The following is a 17,381-nucleotide window of genomic DNA, read 5'->3' as shown; positions in this document are numbered from 1 at the left end:
ACCTTCCCCAAGCCTCCTATGTAAAATTAAGTCCACAAACACTGCAGAATCAGTTAAAAAAACAACCCTCAAAACCTCTCCCAAATTAACATACAATCTACATAACTGCTTGCTATGCAAATATAGCCAGAACAGTGCACAGATTCCCATAATCCCCAAGTACTCCAATAAACGCAACTAACGAAAACCTGGGACCAGTTATCGAGCGTAACCACAAGACCTGCCCACCATACAAACCCATCCAAGGAAAGGCCGTGCTAACAGAGAACAGATCCAACCCCAGTCCCATAGTCCCCTTCTCAAGATGGCCACCTATGCTGCCCTTCTACATGGAAATTCTGGAACCTTCTCTGAATAATCCACATAAGAAGTGCCACAGCAGTAGCCGCATATCCATCAGAATGGGAAAACGAATTTCCAGGCCACAGCAGTCATACTAAGAAGATGACACCCCATCTCCACCCCCAACCTCTTTGCTAGTCAAAATGGGCAGAGACTTAGGGAGAACTTCTAGGAGATAATAAAAGCCACAGTTATCCGCACCTGCTACATGCTAATCACCGCCCACTAAGATAGATTCAGCTGTGACCACCATTTACCAGTGAGTAAGTGGGGTCCTAGAGGGGCTGAAGTAACTTGCCACAAGAGACATGGCTAGGAAGCTGGGAAAATGGCCTTCAAACTCAGGGAGCCAAAGCCCACTGCTCGATCACGACACTACACTGTTCTAGAAGACACAGAAAAAGAAAGGGTCTCCCGATGTTCTTTCCAGGGGCCAGCTATCTGGAGTCCATGACCTGCGACCTCGAGGGGACCCCATGGGGACGCAGTGGTGACGATGGAGCGGGCGGGTCTGTGGGAGAGGGGCGCTGGACTCACACCTGCCCCCACCAGCTCAGAGCTCTGCCGTGGGGCCCCCGCCCGTCGCTCAGTCGTGTCTGCGAGTCCCCTCGTTTCCTCGGCCTCCGTCCCTGCCCTCTAAAACATTTTCATCTCCATTCGCCCTTTGCCCTGGCACCAAACCTAACTTTTATGGGGCTACTTTACAATCTAAATTCTAGGATCTTCAGAAAGCCAAGGAATTATGAAGAAATTCATCTGAATCTTTGATCACAAGAAGCCATTTGTTTAAGCATTTTTAGCTGAATTTTATATCTATTCAAATGCTAAATGACATAGTTTTGTAAAGGTAACCATTTGTATCACCCTTTATAAAAGTGTGTAGGCCAATTATTACAAATACCTATGCACTGACCTTTTAGAGATTAAATAATAATATAATAATAATAAACCACTAAAACACTCCCCATAAAGCCTAATGAGGCCTAGAATTGTGCAGAATTCCTGCCCACATTTGCTTTTATTTAAAGATGGACAAGATTATATCAAAAGCAACTAATGAAAACCTGGGACCACCTCTGCCCCAGCCTTCTATGTCAAGCGGCCTTCTTTGGGCATCATGTTTTCTTGGACGTTTTTGGTCATCTTTTTATTAAACAAATGTAGAAAGAACACAGAATCTCTGCCAGCCACTGGGAGTTCTGGTTCATGGCATTTACACTCCACTGGGGAAAGACATGCATTTACCAAATAATCAAAAGAATTACAGACGATGACAAGGTCTCCGAGCTCATAAACAAGATGGCAGCAATGGGGAACAGGAGGTATTTGGGGAAGGATTCCGCCTTCGACAGAATAACCAGGGGGGCCTCTTGGAGGGTATCAAGATGGGAAGAAGCTAGTCATCTAAGCGCAAGTAGCTAGGACTATTTTTGATTAATATTAGTCATGAAAACATAATTAACATTTACAGAGCACTTTACCCTGTGCCAAGCACTGTGCTAGGCCCTCAATATGAGTTATCTCATTCAATTATTTTGAAACCCTCTAAGGATGTACCCTTTTCATCTGTACAGGATGTGCCCAATCTGTAGCCCATTCTACAAAAGTGAAAAAGGTAAATTATATCTAAAACATGACTACTCCATGCCAGTTATTCTTTTAAAAATGGTTACGCTAAAAGCCATTGCAACAAGCACTTACTTTGAGTGACTGCTGCCCGGGTTCCCATTTTGGAGTTGGGCAAATCGTTTCCCCTCAATAATGTTCCTGTGTTTAAACAGTCATGTACCAGGAGCGACTAATGTTGTCTGGTTGTGCCTGTCTTACTCTCTAGGTGTCCAGCTGCAGGTGACGGGATCTTGACTTGGAGTGACGGAAACAGAAGCTTATGCCTCGCTTACTGAGAGCTCGCGGGGGGCAGGATTCTTGGTGGTGTTTCAGCAGAGCGGCGGGGCCGACGCCCCCACGAGTCCCTCGGCTCCTCTCTCCTGGCTGTAAAACGGCATCGAGTCTCAGCCCGAGGCAGGCAGGCAGGACAGGAAGGGGACAGGAAGGGACAGCGCCGGTGCACTCTTTCTTTTATTAGGAACACGAACGCTTTGCTGAGGCTCTTGTTTCCCCACCACTTCGAACACACACAGACACCCGGACAGCAAGATAAATAATTAGGGAGTTAGACACAAAGCTAGCTAGCTGGTCAGGAAAGTGTCTGTTCAATAACACTACCACACACACACGCACGCACGCACACGCACACACACACGCGCACGGGGATTTATATTTCCAGTTGCATGAGGGATTTTTGATGGAACATCCAGAAAAATATATCCAGGATTAGGGAAGATAACAGGTAAAAAATAATAATATTAATAAAAAGAACTTTCAAATTATAAAAGACTAATTTGTGTGATTCTACGTAAATTAGTTTGAAAGCGTAGATGGAATGGATAATTGTCCTGAAAAATACTGCTTATCAAAACTGACCCTAGTGGAGACACACAAAAAAAATCTTGACCATAGAAAAAATACAGAGCTTGGTTAGAGACCACCGTGGTAAAACAGCTCTAGGCTGTTTCAAGAAGGACTTATGGGGGAAGCTCTTTGGGGTGCTAGTACCTGTTTCATAATCTAAACACTGATTAAACAAATATATTCCATTTGAGAAAATTCACTGAAGTGTACACCTATGGTTTGTGCAGTTTTCAGTGTGTATATTATACTTAAAAAATATTTCTTTTTAAATGAGGAAAAGGAAAAAGGCACCAGGCCCAGGTAGTTTTACAGGAACTTCTACTAACTCTTCAAAGGTCAAATAATTTCAATACTACTTAAATTATTCCAGAGTGTACCCAGGAAAAACTTAAAAATTATTTTTACGAAGACAGTTTAATATTGATTCTAAAACATGTCAAAGATCACATCCCACAACAAAATTACGGAGCCACCCTCGCTTGTGAATATCAAGATAAAAACATTAAAATAGAAACGAGCGGAATCCAATAGTAGATTTAAAAAATAATACATCAGGCCTAGATAAGGTTTATTCTATGAAGTCAAGGTTGGGTCAACATAGCAGAATAGTAATAGGTGCCAAAATTTAATACCTGTTGATATTTTTAGAAATCCAATAGCAATTAACAAAGGTTTAATATAATGACTATGTAACACACAACTGTACTATCTCTAACACACATCTATGTATAGTGTACGTAGTACAGTACATATACTATATAATATATGTGTGTAAGATATATTTCTCTCTTCAAAGCAACATTTTATTCAATGAGGAACCTCTAAAAACTTTTCCGCTAATGTCAGAAACAAGAAACAAAAAAGAGGAGGACGCTTCCCATCGACACCCTATTTATCACCGTGTTGTATCGATTCGATTGGGCCAAAGACAGCAGTTAGGGGCCTGAGGACTGGAAAGGAAGAGGTAGAACCGTCCTTTCTTACAAACGATATAATTAAATATCACAACTCCCCCCGAAATGTTCACAGAAAAATAATTACTAAAAAAAATATAAGAACTTAGTAAATAATGGGTTTATAAGACCAACATGCAAAAGTCGATAGCCTTTCAATAATGGATAGAACATCCAGAAAGAAAATAAACATCCGACTCCAACAACACTACAGGCCAAATGGACATAACACATACACGGAACTTTCTACTCGGCAGAAGAATACACAGGCTTCTCGCGCGCACACGACACGTTCTCCGAGATAAATCGCCTGTTAGGTCACAAAACAAGTCTTAACAAATTTAAGATCAAAATCATTCCAAGTAGCTTTCCAATCCAAAGTGGAATGATACCAGCAACCGATAACAGTAAGAAAAAGAGAAAATTCAGAAATATATATACACTAAATAACATATTTTTGAATAACTATTTGGTCAAAGATGAAGTTAAAAGGGAATTTTAAAAGTATCTTGAGAGGAACCAACATGAAAATACAGCATGCTAAACTATGGGGTACAGCAAAGACAATACTAACAGGGAAGCTGAGGGTGGTAAACACATATGTTAAAAAAGAGGGACGATCTCAAATAAAAACCTAACTTTACACCTCAAGGACCTAGAAAAAGAACAAACCAAGCCTAATGTTAGCAAAGGGAAAGAAATAATAGATTTGAGTAGAAATAAATCAGATAGAGAATAAAAAAAAAAACTAAAAACTAAGAGTTGGTGTTTCAAAAGGTAAACAGTATCGACAAACCCTTAGCTAGACTAAGAAAAAAGAAGACTCAAATTTCAAAAATCAGAAAGAGGAGACATTACAACAGATGTCTCAGAACAAAAGGATCATAAGAGATTATTATGAACAATTAATTATATGCCAACAAATTGGATAACCTAGAATAAATAAATAAATAAATTAAATGTTTTTCTAAACAAAACTGAATTAAGAAGAAATAGAAAGCCTGAACAGACCAATAATAAATAAGGAGATTGAATCGGTAATCGGAACCCTCCCAACAGAGGAAAGCCCAGGCCCAGATGGGTTCATGAGTGAATTCTACACAACGACCAAAGATAAATTAACACCAGTCTTTCTTAAATTCTTCCAAAATAATAGCAGAAGAGAGAACACCTCCAAACTCATTCTATAAGGCCTGCATCACCCAGATACCATAGCCAGATAAAGACGGCTCAATAAAAAACTACAGGCCAGTGTTCCTGATGGACATAAATGCAAAACTCATTAAATAGCAACAAACCAAAGTTACACAGCACACTGTAAGGACCACGCACAATGACCCTGGGGTCAAGACAGCTCATCATATGCAAATCAACCAATGCGATGGACTCCGTTAACCGAATGAAGGATAACAATCATATGACCACCTCGACCGATGCAGGAAAAGAGTTGACAAAGTGCATTGATTGGGGCTCAGGAAGAGTGTAAATGATGAAAAGACTCACATGTCAGAATCTGGAATAAAAGGCGCTGGATAGAGTGCCCAGGAGGTGCCCGGACCGAAGTCCTGAAGAGGTGTGGGATGAACCAGCTGGAGAAGCAGGAGGGCATTCAGTCAACTTCCTCTTGACATTAATAAACTCATCGACATGGCTTTTTTGATAATGGGTAGGTGACCCCCACCCCGACCTGCCAGGACCATGTGCGCGTGCGCGCGCACACACGCACGCACGCACACACACACACACACACACACTTTGTTGCTTCAAAGATGAAGCTGAAGTTTGGGAATAATTGAGGTCAGCTGCTAGAAATGAGAATCCATGAAACGGAGACAAGAACGGTTTCTTCTGTTTTACCAAGAGGAGAGAAATAAAGGGAAAAAAATACTGGGACCCGGTTCCCCAAGGTCAGGAAAGCTCAAGGGAGACGGAGTCTCCACTCAATTGGGTGTCAGAGAACAAGGGCTTCGAGGGCGGCCCACAGGCCCGGGCCCCCCAAACGCCCCGGAGCAGAGGCGGAGGACGCTTGTGTGTTGTCTCGCCATTTACTCCCTGGTCATCTTTGGAATTTTCTAGCCCATTACAAACCAAGGATCCTTGGACGTTACAATAACTGGCCAGCAAGGGGACTCTAAACGCTGTTCTTTAGGGTTTTTATGATTTAATAGGGTTTGGCAAACATCTGGAGGCCCATTAAAACTCACATTGCATTTGGTAAATCTGTAGTTATTCAACATTCTCCCTCGGTTTCGTCTTTCTCAGTTATCAAGTAGCCCTTGGTGGCGGCACCCACAATGACAATATTCTCCTGATGGCTCCCAAGATCACAATGCCCGGGGCGTCTAGTATTTGAAGACCCCTTCAATGCACTTTCACTCGCGTAGTTTGTTGCTACAATTTTGTCCTTAACTTCAAACCAAAAACTTTTTTAGTACTCGCTCACAAACAGATCGACCATAAAAAATAGTAGATCGAAGAAACGAAGGCTCCTAAAGAAAAAATGGTAACAGACTAGAAAGAAACCAGGCTGCGGGTACAGAAAGTTTTAAAGAAAAACTCAAGTTTTCTTGCCTTCCTCAAAAAAAAAAAAAAAAAAAATTGTCACCAGAATAGCTAGAATAATTCTTATTTGTCTCCAGGCACAAGAATCCAATGGGGAAAGAATATATTTCACAAAAGAGAAAAGGCCTTTCCTTAATTAGTAACTGGAAATGGAGAAATCAGCAGGTAACACAGGTTAAATTCAAAATGACAGTACATGATAACAAAGCATTACACCTTTAACCCTAAAATTATAGCTCACTGTACAACTGGTTGGGAAATTACCCCATATAGAATTTTATAATTGCTTCCATCCACAACTATAAACATTCCCATTGTCTTCACACAGAGGTGCGAATATTCTTACAATAGTTTCGGCAATAATTGAAGCTGCACTAGTAGCTTATCATTTGCCTGACGGCTTTTACTTCTATTAAGTAGTAATAGTAGTAGGGAAACCGGAGGGTCCCTGGGGTGACAATACTAACTCCCCCGAGTGAGGCACAAAGCTCGGTGACCCCCCTCTGCATGTGCTGAAAGGGAAACCATAGTCTTGTATTTCTTTCTCTGTAAAAAAGAAAGGATTTGTTTCATGCCTACAGACCTCAAATAAAAATTTGACTTACAGGTCACTTACCTTTTTTTTTTGGTTCAATTAGGAGTTTTCGATTGGACATAGAATTACCTAGTTTAAGCAGGTGTCCAAGGCGAGGGCATTCCAGGTAATTCAGAGCATCTTCTGAAACACAAACTTTCACTGTCAGGCTTCGAATTCAAATGAGTGAGTTTCGAGAGTCCGTTTCTCTTCGCGCCCTCAAAATAAGCTATTCTGCCAAATCTTTTGCATTTCACTGCAGCTTTGGGTTTGTCAAAGCTGGTTCAACAACTTGATAATATTTAGAAGAATGTTGTCATGTTGGGCATTTTATATACATAAATAGACGCATATAAAACATATATATATAAATTCTACAAACACTTATTTTTATAGATTATTGTTATAGTTTATATTATTACATATTTATATTTATGACATATTTCATATAATTATACATGTATAAAGTGCTATGTTACATACTAAATTATACATAATTTATTCTGCTATACTACATTATATGTTATGGTAGATTGATGATATATTATTATATTACTACATTTATGTATTTTACATCACGTTATGGTTACATGTATAGAATGGAATATAATACCGCACGTTAAATTATATACAATTTATATTATACTATATTTTATACCCCACAATTTGTAGAGGCTGAAACCGAGGCACAGGGAGCCGCCACTCTCCCGAGGCCGGGCAGGGGGTCAGCTTGCGAAGCTGGGACCCCACCCCGACTCCGGTCCTAGAATCCCTGCTCTTCACACTGCCCTCTGCGCCCTCTCTGGGAATGAGACCTCCTCCAGCTGCGGGGAGCTTGCCCTGCGCCGCCCACTCTCTGTCTTCCTTGAAAATTAACAGGAACAGCTCTGCTGAGGACCAAGGGCTACATGATTGTGTGTATGCGTGTATGTGTGCGCACGCGCAATTTAAAAAATTCCAAATGACTCTGTTCTCCAAGCTGGAGTTGACTGAGAGAGGGAAGAACACATGGCCAAAATGCAGAGGACCAGCTGGCCGGCCACAAAAGGGGCAGCAGTGCCATCAGATTTCTTCCCTTGGGAATGTGAGCAGAGAGACCCACCGGGAAGCGGCCAGGTGGTGATGAGCGGGAGCACCTGTGAACTGAAATTGTCAGGTGCAGACAGCGGGAGCTCGCTGGGGAAGCCGGGAGGCGAGGTGGGAGCACGGAGTGACGAGCAGGTGAGCAGGTCGGCCATGAGGAGCGGCAGGAGACCCCACAAACCAGGGAGCATGAGCAGTCTTCTTGGTTTCCGCTGGTCTCCCCTTTCAAGTGTCTTTGAGGACTGCCACGTCTCCGTCCCTGGGTCCCTGGCCACTGCTCTATGTCCCCACCCCTGATCAACGTACGCTTTGATCCAGCTACTTTGAGAGAGTCTCCATTTCTTGCACTAAATAGACCCAGTCTGAAAATCGCTCAAAGGCTGAGTGCTGAATAAACATGCGCACGCGGTCTACAGCACATATGCTAACGACATCTTCCAAACGTAATTGGAAAAGGACACCAATCACAGCGGCAAGAAAAATTATACTTAAGAATAATGTATCGAGATAAGTGCAGAGTTTTATTAGCTGAAAACCATCATTTTACTGAAATATATAAAAGAAAAATTTGAATAAGTGAAAAATGACTCCTCGATCTTGGCCAAGAGGACTCTATATATTTGAAGATGTCAATTCTCTCTAAACTAACCTCTAAATTTAATGTGACCTGAGAGCACCCTGATTCTTTTTTTAATATGGGCAAATTATGTTATAGCTCACCTTTATGGAAGAATAAATCTACATAAAGGAACGGCAGATGAAATTCTGAAAATGAAGGTCGTTGAGAAGGGATATGTTTAGAAAATGTTTGCAGCATATTCTAAATGTCATAAACATACTATGACTAGACAGAGCATTGAAACAAAACAGGAAGTCCAGAAACACACCCAAGTGGATGGAAATGTAATACCTGATCGAAGTGGCATTTGAATATATCGGTCATGAATCATTTGGTTATGTGTAACCAAAACTCAATGTAAAATATCTTAAGAAAATGCGGGAAGATCACGGGAAGATGTCCCATGCCTCAGACCTCCCAGCCTCACCTTCAAAAATGGACCGAGCGCCACGCACCACGCGAACAGCGAACCCTTCCGTGTGCCCCCGTTTGTATAAAGGGGCCGTGTGTGTGCCTGGTCGTGGTGACGGGGGCGCGGTGGGGGGGAATCTATACATGTGTTTGAATGTGCTTAAACCCCACAGGTGACATCGCGAAGGAGTAGTATGGGATGCCTCCGAAAGGAGCTGCAGGAAGGCGGGATCTTTGTCCCCTCCTCGGATCTGGAGGAACAGAGCTGATTCCGTTCTCCGGTTTCCCCCAGACCCTCTCGGTCTGCGCAAGGTGCCTCTGGCTCCGCCCGGCCGCTCATTCCCCTTCAGCGGCACTCCCACGCCTGCCCCGGGCCCCGCTCCAGCGCGTGACGCGCACTCTCCACGTACACGTGCGCTCGGAAAAATGCGTGAGTCCTTCGGGGCACGTCACTTGTAACTGGCGTGGATGGTGTTGCGCTCTAGCTCGCGCTCCGTTTCCCTCCCCACCGAGCGCCGTCTGGAAGATGTGCCCCGCTGCCGTGCGCCCGCCTGCTCCTCGTGTCCGGCGTCTACCTGTGGCGGCTGCGGCGTCCCCAGGCGAGGACGGTCTGAAGCCCAAGGCTCCCTGCTCACGCCTGCTGCACGTCCACCGTGGACAAAGGACTGTAGCAAAGCACGTGCCGACTCCCGAGCTCCACCTGGAAGTGACGCGCATCTCTCCTGCGCGTGTTTTGATGCCCCGAGTATGTCCCACGGGTCCACCGAACCTTAAGTGGGAGGGACATTCGGTCCTATTGTGTGACTGTGGAAAGAGCAAGAGCCGGGATACGTGGGGACAGCCCTAATGACCACCACAGACCCCCAGGGCGCCTCAACTCCCCGTCCCCCCAGACAAGGGTGTGACGGACACACCGCGTGTGTCCCCCACAGGCCACTGCATCGGCCGCACAGCCCGAGCGGGATTTCTGGGCGGCAGAGCGTGCATTTAATGCCACGGAGGGGTGTCAGACCCCTCTCGGGAATGGCTGCTCTGGTCTCTGCCGCAGCAGGGAGCAAGGTGCACACACCCCATCTTGCCGACGCTTGGTAATAACCAGCTTTTTAAAATCTGCCTGTCAAGTAGGTGTAAAATGATAGCTATTATTCCAAATTGTAGTTCTCTGATTTCTAATAAGTTTAAGTATCTCTTCATATGCTTATTGGCCTTTTCGATTTCCTCTCCTATAAAGTGCCTGCTCATATCTTTTTCTTATTTTTTCCTATTAGGATTCCTATAATTTTCCTGTTGATTTTCAAGAGCTCCCGTAGAGCTCGTTACTGTATATACCCTTTAGTAACTTTTGGACGTTAAACAATATGAATATTTTCTGTTCCTCGGAAAGTGATATATTATTTAAATGGATTGTTATCTCATCTCTCAGTTCCTTGAGGAGAAAAATCTCAAGAAAGAAAGATAGGCCAGCTTGACTGAGAAGCCATTCTAGAGCCAATCAAAGGTAGCTGAGAAGGTGAGATCAGCAGACGGACAGCTTCTGTATAAACCACAAGGCTTAAGCAGAAGAAAAAACTTTCCCAGAATAATTGGGCGGGGGGGGGGGGCGGGGGGGAGGGGGTAGTGGCAGAGACGTATGCTGTTTTTCTGGGCAGACAAAACAAGAAATGGTCCCTGGCTTAGCATTTGATGCAAAAAACAAGGTCATGCACCCATCAGGATTATTCGATTGCAAGTAACAGGAACTCGATTGAAACGATTTTTTTTTTTTTAAGGAAATGTAGTGGTTGAAGTAACTCACAAGTCCGGTGGGCAGGATAGTGGGGTCCAGGTTCTCAGACGATGTCATCAGGCCTCCATTTTTTTTCACCCTCTCCCCAGTAAGCTCTCTCCATTGTGGGCATGGTGACCTTCAATAGCCAAGCACACACATCATGGTACCTGAACCTCTCCAGCTGAGGACAGAGATCCTTTCCTAACCATGCGGTAGAAAAGAAAATCCTGGGAAGGATTCTGATTGGGCCACCTTAGATCACGTGCCCCTCTCTGAACCAATCATTGTGGCCAGAGGCATGGACTAGTGTGATTGGCCAGACGCGGGTCATGTATGGACCGCGGATGGACTCAGATCACAATAAGACGGTGCCCTACAGGAAAGAGGGGTTCTTATCAGGGAATAAGAGAAGACGTGCGGGCCGGGCAGAACCCAGAATGCCAGACACCCACCTATTCCTTACCTCAGTCTATATTCCGTATGGACACGGACTTAAGGGGAGAGAACCGCAAAAGAGCTCAAATAAAATATTGGTGACCGAAAGAATTAGGGGCTTAGCAAATACCTTTCTACCCATGACACCAAATCAGGCACCGAAAAGAAAAAGACTAATGCTATAGCACAAAAACACACCAAACAACCAGAATCTAGAGTAAGAGACTAAGCACAAGTTGCGGGGGAGGGGAGGACTTTTGTGTACAACCTGTCAGACAAAGCACTGGTGTCCGCTATGTGCCAACAAGTTGCTGGAGATGAACACTAGACGGACACCCCCAGAGGTGTCTGAGAAAGTGACACGAACAGTTCAGCGAAGGACAACGGCAGCGCAGCAAATGTACGAAAAATACGAATAATACGAAATGTGAAAGGTTGCCAGTCGGCAGCAGCAACGTCAGCACGCTCGGGCGCGGTCGGCTGCAGTGTAAATCGGTCCGACCTTTCGAGAGGCTGGGTTGGCTCTATGTATTGGAAAGTGGTTTTCCTTTGTTCATTCGTTCAGCAAATAGCTATTGGTACATGAAGATGCTGCTCTAAGTGCTTGGGAGACCCGTGAGCAAGCAAATGGGGGGGCCCTCTGTTCAGCGCTGCTGGGGGGTCCAGGGAGATGAGATTTTCACCCAGTGGTGAAACAAGATTCGCACATACTGCTCGTCGTCCGCGTTGGGTAATGGTGGTTCATGATACAATGCTCTCTGCTGTTGAATACGTTTAGATGTTTTCATAATATTACACAATAAAACAACAACAAAAACACACCTATTTGCTTTATAAACATGGAAATCATGGGCGACTTCTGCAGGGGCCGTGAAAACGGCAAAAGCCAGACTGGAGGGAGACGGGGCCGAGGGCGCCGAGGGCGCCGAGGGTGAGACGGCATTCCCCAGCATTGGCCGTGACCCCGGCTTGTGCCCTCTTCCGGAACCTCGTCCCTCCTCATCCCACCCCAAACCGTCGGACCTCAGCACCCTCGTGACGCCCCCGATGAGCCGAGAGCAGGACTTGACGCTGCGTGGCTTGGGAGGCTGGGCCATTCAAAGGACCCGGGAGGCCGAGGCTCTCCTGGCTCTCTCCCTCCCTCTTCCTCTTGTGCTAAAACACATGTAACATACAATTTACCGTTTTAACCGGTTTTAAATGTAAAATCAGTAGCGTTAGGTACAGCCACGTCGTTGCGCAACCTGTCTCCCAGCTCTTTCCGACTTGCAAAATGAACTCCGTACCCATGAGACACTAATCCTGCCCGGAGTGGCCCGTCTCCCCAGCACCTGGCACCTGTCTGCAGATCCGACTACTGCTGGTTCTTTTTTTTTTTTTTTTTTTTAGTACGTTCACCCTTGGATTCTCAAGGCCACGCTGCAAAGAAGCCAAAGACCACCTGGACAGTCATCAGGGCCCCCAGCAGCCAGGGGTCACCCACGCCCACTCATCTGAGTAAAGAAGCTAGGGGTGACACCAGCCCCAGCTTGTGGGACAACCGGCCGAAGCTCCCACGGTGTGGGGCACAGCTAACCAACCCCACTGTGCTCTGTCTGGGTTCCTGACCCAAAGAAACCATTAGTATAACAATGCCACTAAGTTTGGGGGTCAGTTGCTACGCAGCCATAATAACTAGCACAGTAGATAATTCTCACAGGGAGTTTGTCTGCGAAGGAGAGAAGAAAAAAATTGGGGTGGTGACCGAGGGCAGGTAGGTTGAGGAAAGCAGGTCTTTGCTTCATTTTGCTTCTTCAGATGGAAGCAATCTGAGTATGTTTAAAAGGCGAGGGGGAAAAACCCCGTCTGAGAATGAGGCGGTGAACGCGCAGAGGACAGACAGGCCCACCGAGGCAGAGCTGAGAGGACCCCGCGCCCGGGTAGGAAGTCACCGTCTGCGGGGAGGGGACACTTCTCCGCCACAGTGTGTGCGGAGGGGGCACTGTGGTGGGGGCAGATGCCGGCAGGGGTGTACCCGTGGTGGAGGAGGGCGAGGGGCCCCCGCGTCACAGCCTCCGCGCCTCTCCGCTGCAGCGGGCGACTGGGGTGCCGAGCGAGCGGCTCAGTCAGCGCCTTGGGGAGAGAAGCGCCTTTGCAGAGAGGGTGGGAACGCGTGGCCCAGAAGGAGGGAGCAGGGCCGGGCGTCGGGAATTCCTTGGAAAGTAGGCTGCCCTGCGTGGCTGTCCCCTCCGCGGGATTTAGCTGCGTGGGCGCCGGCGTGACCCGTGGTCAGGTGCACAAGGGACGGGGTGGGGGGGCGCGTGTGTAAACAGGAGAACAGGGCCACGGATTAGGGCGCGAGCAAGGGGACGACGCACCAGGAAAGCCACCCTGGGAAGGAGGGGCACCCTTGCTGCAGGGGAGGCGGCGCGCGGCGTTTCTCCTTCAGGAACTTACCTGAAACAGCGCGCCGTGCGGACCTCTGCGGGGCGCAGGTGCGTGCGTAGGGGGCGTGGCTGTCGCCGCTGGGTCCCCATGACAGGCGAAAGGCTGAGCAGAATGACTGACTGCACAATGAGCGGCTGGCTTGGACCCCTAAGAGAGAGGACGGCACAGGGCGCACCGTCCCCTCGAGAGTGGAGAAGCCGCCGACCTGCCTCACTCAAGTGTCACAATATCCTTAAGGTCCAGCCACGCTGTCCCAAGTGGCAAGATCACATCTTTTTTGTGACTGAGTAGTATTCCAAAACTGCACCTAGGTGTAGAATTTTCAAGCTACAGGAAATCAAAGACGAATAAAAAATCCTGAAAAAAAGCCAGAGGACAGAAACGCCTCATCTGTAGAGGAAGAAAGGGAAGAATGTCACCTGACTGTGCTCAGAAACGATGCGAGCAAGAAGAGAGCGAAACGAAGTGCGTGAAGTGTTGGGGGAGAAAACCCACCGACCCGCCATCCTGCGCCCTGCGGAGTTATTCTTTAAAAGTGAAAGAGAAAGAAAGACTTTCTCAGACCCACACAAACTGAGGAAATCTGTTGCCAGTGGACCTGCCTCGCGAAAAACGTTAAAGGAAGTTTTTTTAGAGAGAAGGAAAATAGCACAGGGCAGAAACTCAGATCCACATAAAGTAACGAAGAGCCCTGACGGGGGATGGCGAAGATCGACGACGTTTATGTTTCGTATTCTCGATCTAACAGACAACACTGTTCAAAACAGTAATAGCAACAATGCAGTCGATTGTCTATGCTAATGTTATGCTAATGACGCATGCTCACGGATTCTGTATAAATAAAGTGAATGACGTGGCGACGCAGGGGTGGGGGGAAGGAACTCGGGGCAGCCTCCGACTGCATCACCCGCGACGTGACACAATGTTATTCGAAAGCGGAGTTTGATTAGTTGTAACTGTATACGGCAAACTCTAGGATAACTACTAAAAACAGTCGAAAAATAACTACAACTGACATGCTTAGAAAAAAGAGAAAATGGAATCACATAAAATGCTCAATTAAATCGGCAAAAGGCAGAAAGAGTGAAAAACAGAAACAGGAACAAAGAACAAGGGTAACAGGTAGAAAGTACTAAGAAGTGTAGTGCATATTAATCTACGTCAATCATCACTTTGAATGTCGATGGGCTAAACGCACCAATTAAAAAACAGATGTTGTCAGAGTAGATTAGAAAAAAAAAAATGACCGAGCTATATGTTGTCTACAAGAAACTCACTTTAAATATAAAGACACGTAAAGAGTAAAGGCGGATGGATGGAGGAAAATACACCACGCTCGATACTAATCGAAAGAAAGCAGGAGTAGGTAGCTATATTAACTTCAGACAGAGCAGGCTGCAAAGTAAGGAAAGTCACCAGGGACGAAGAAGGGCAGGACGCAACAATAAAGGGGCCACATCTCCAAGAGGACATGACAGTCCTCGTCTACGTGCACCTAACAGCAGAGTGTCACCAACGAACAGAGGGGCAAACAGAAAGACATGAATCTGCCCTCACCGCTGGAGGCTTCAACACCCCTCTGTCAGAAATGGACAAATTCAGCCAGCAGACAGTCAGCGAGGACACGGCCGAACCTATCAACACCATCAATCAACCGAATACAGACTATTGACATCTACGAACTGCATTGCCCAGCAGCAGATGAATACGCAGTCTTCCCAATCTCCATGGAACATCAACTAACAGAGAGCACGGTCTGGGCCGTGAAACATGCCCTCTCAGATTCAAAAGAATAGAAATCACGCGACGTCTTCTCTCAGAATCCATGGGCCTACAGCCACGCAACCCTGAACATGCCTGAGCTCATCCGATCTCAGAAACTAAGCAGAGTCGGGCCTGGGTACTTGGATGGGAGACCCCCTAGGAAGAGCAGGTGCTGCAGGCATTAACAACAACAACAACAACAACAACAACAAACTATAATAGAGCCAATGGAATTAAACTAGAAATGGAAAACTGAAAGATAACTAGAAAATCTCAAAATACATAGAGATTAAACAACACACTTCTAACACATGAATTTAAGAAGGACTCTCAAGAGACATTTAAAAATATTTTGAAATACATGAACATGAAAGTATGACTTTGAAAGAGGGGACATCTCTACAGATCTTATGGACATTTAAAGGATAATAAAAGAATAATGTGAACTTTATGCCCAGAGATTTTGATAACCTAGATGAAATGGTTCCGTTCCCTGAAAGATACGAGCTACCATAACACACAAACAGAAACAATCTGAATAAAGAAACTGAATCATAATTAACAACTTTCCAAGTTAGAAAGCAATAGCCTCTTTCAGAGGATAGAAACAGAGGAAATATTTCCAAACTCATTCTGTGATGCCAACATCACTGTAATACAAAACCAGACAATATATTACAAGAAAACTTCAGACCAATATCTCTCACGAACATAGACGTAAACATCTTTGACAAGATGTGAGCACATCGAATCCAATGGTGCATAAAAAGAATTATATACCATGCCCCAGTGGGGCTCCCCCAGATGAAAGGCCGGTTCATCATTTGAAAATGAATGAATGTGATCCATTACATCGACAGGCTAAAAATGAAAAAAATCACACCATCATTCATATTAACAGATGCAGAAAAAGCATTTGTCAAAACCCAATGCTCATTAATGACACAACTTAATAAACTAGGACTAAAAGAGACTTCCTCAGCTTTATAAAGAATACCTACAAAAACCCCCACAGTGGACATTATACTTACAGATGAGAACCTCAAAGCTTTCCCATCAAGATTGGGGGGGCGCCCCCTCTCACCAGCGCTTCTCAGTGCTATAACGGAATTTCTAGTTAATGCAATAAGACAAGAAAAAGAAATAAGTAAAGGAAAGAAATAAAATTGTCTTTGTTTGCAGATGACGTGATTATCTGTGTAGAATAGCCAAGGAATTGATGAAAAGACTTCTAGAGCTAACAAGTGATTATACCAAGTTTGCAGGATATATATTTAAAATACAAAAGTAAATTGCTTTTCTGCATACAAGCAATAGAAAAGTGGAATCTGATGTAAAAACACACAATATCATTTACATTAGCACCCCAAAAATGAAATACTCAGGTATAAATCTGACAAAATACATAGAAGATTGATTTGAGAAAATAGCAAAACTGATCGAAGTCAAAGAACTAAATGGAGAGAAATTTCATGTTTGTGAACAGGAAGACTCAACGTTGTCTGGTTGTCAGTTCCCCAAACAGATCTATGGATTCACCGCGATCCCAGTTAAAGCCTCAGCAGTTTAGTACATGTCAGCAAAACAATTCTAAGATTCATTTGGAGAAGCAAAAGACCCAGAACACCCAATGCAATATTGAGGGAGAAGAACAAAGTTGGAGGACGGATGTCACCCGACTTCAAGACTTACTACATACCTACAGTAATCACAGCAGGTGGTTCTTGGCAAAAGAGAGACTAATAGACCCACAGAATGACATAGCCAGCTCAGAAACAGACCCACACAAATATAGTCAACTAATTTCTGCCCAAGGAGCAAAGACAAGACGGTGGAGAAAATACAGCCTATTCAACCAACGGTGCTGAAACATCCATGTGCAGAAACGTGAATCTAGACGCAGATCGTGCACCCTTCACAGAAGTTAACTCAAAATGGACCTCAACGTCAAATACACAACTATAAAACTCC

The 17,381-nt window shown here is 45.1% G+C and overlaps 1 pseudogene; it reads left to right on the top strand.

The window, feature by feature from the left end:
- The first annotated feature begins 15,475 nt into the window (after positions 1–15,475).
- Positions 15,476–15,591, top strand: LOC118610518 (annotated as a pseudogene).
- Positions 15,592–17,381: the final 1,790 nt, after the last annotated feature.

The sequence above is a fragment of the Rousettus aegyptiacus genome, unplaced genomic scaffold (genome assembly GCF_014176215.1).
Source record: "Rousettus aegyptiacus isolate mRouAeg1 unplaced genomic scaffold, mRouAeg1.p scaffold_m13_p_12, whole genome shotgun sequence".
NCBI lineage: Eukaryota > Metazoa > Chordata > Mammalia > Chiroptera > Pteropodidae > Rousettus > Rousettus aegyptiacus.
This window is presented reverse-complemented; position numbering and strand designations above follow the sequence as displayed.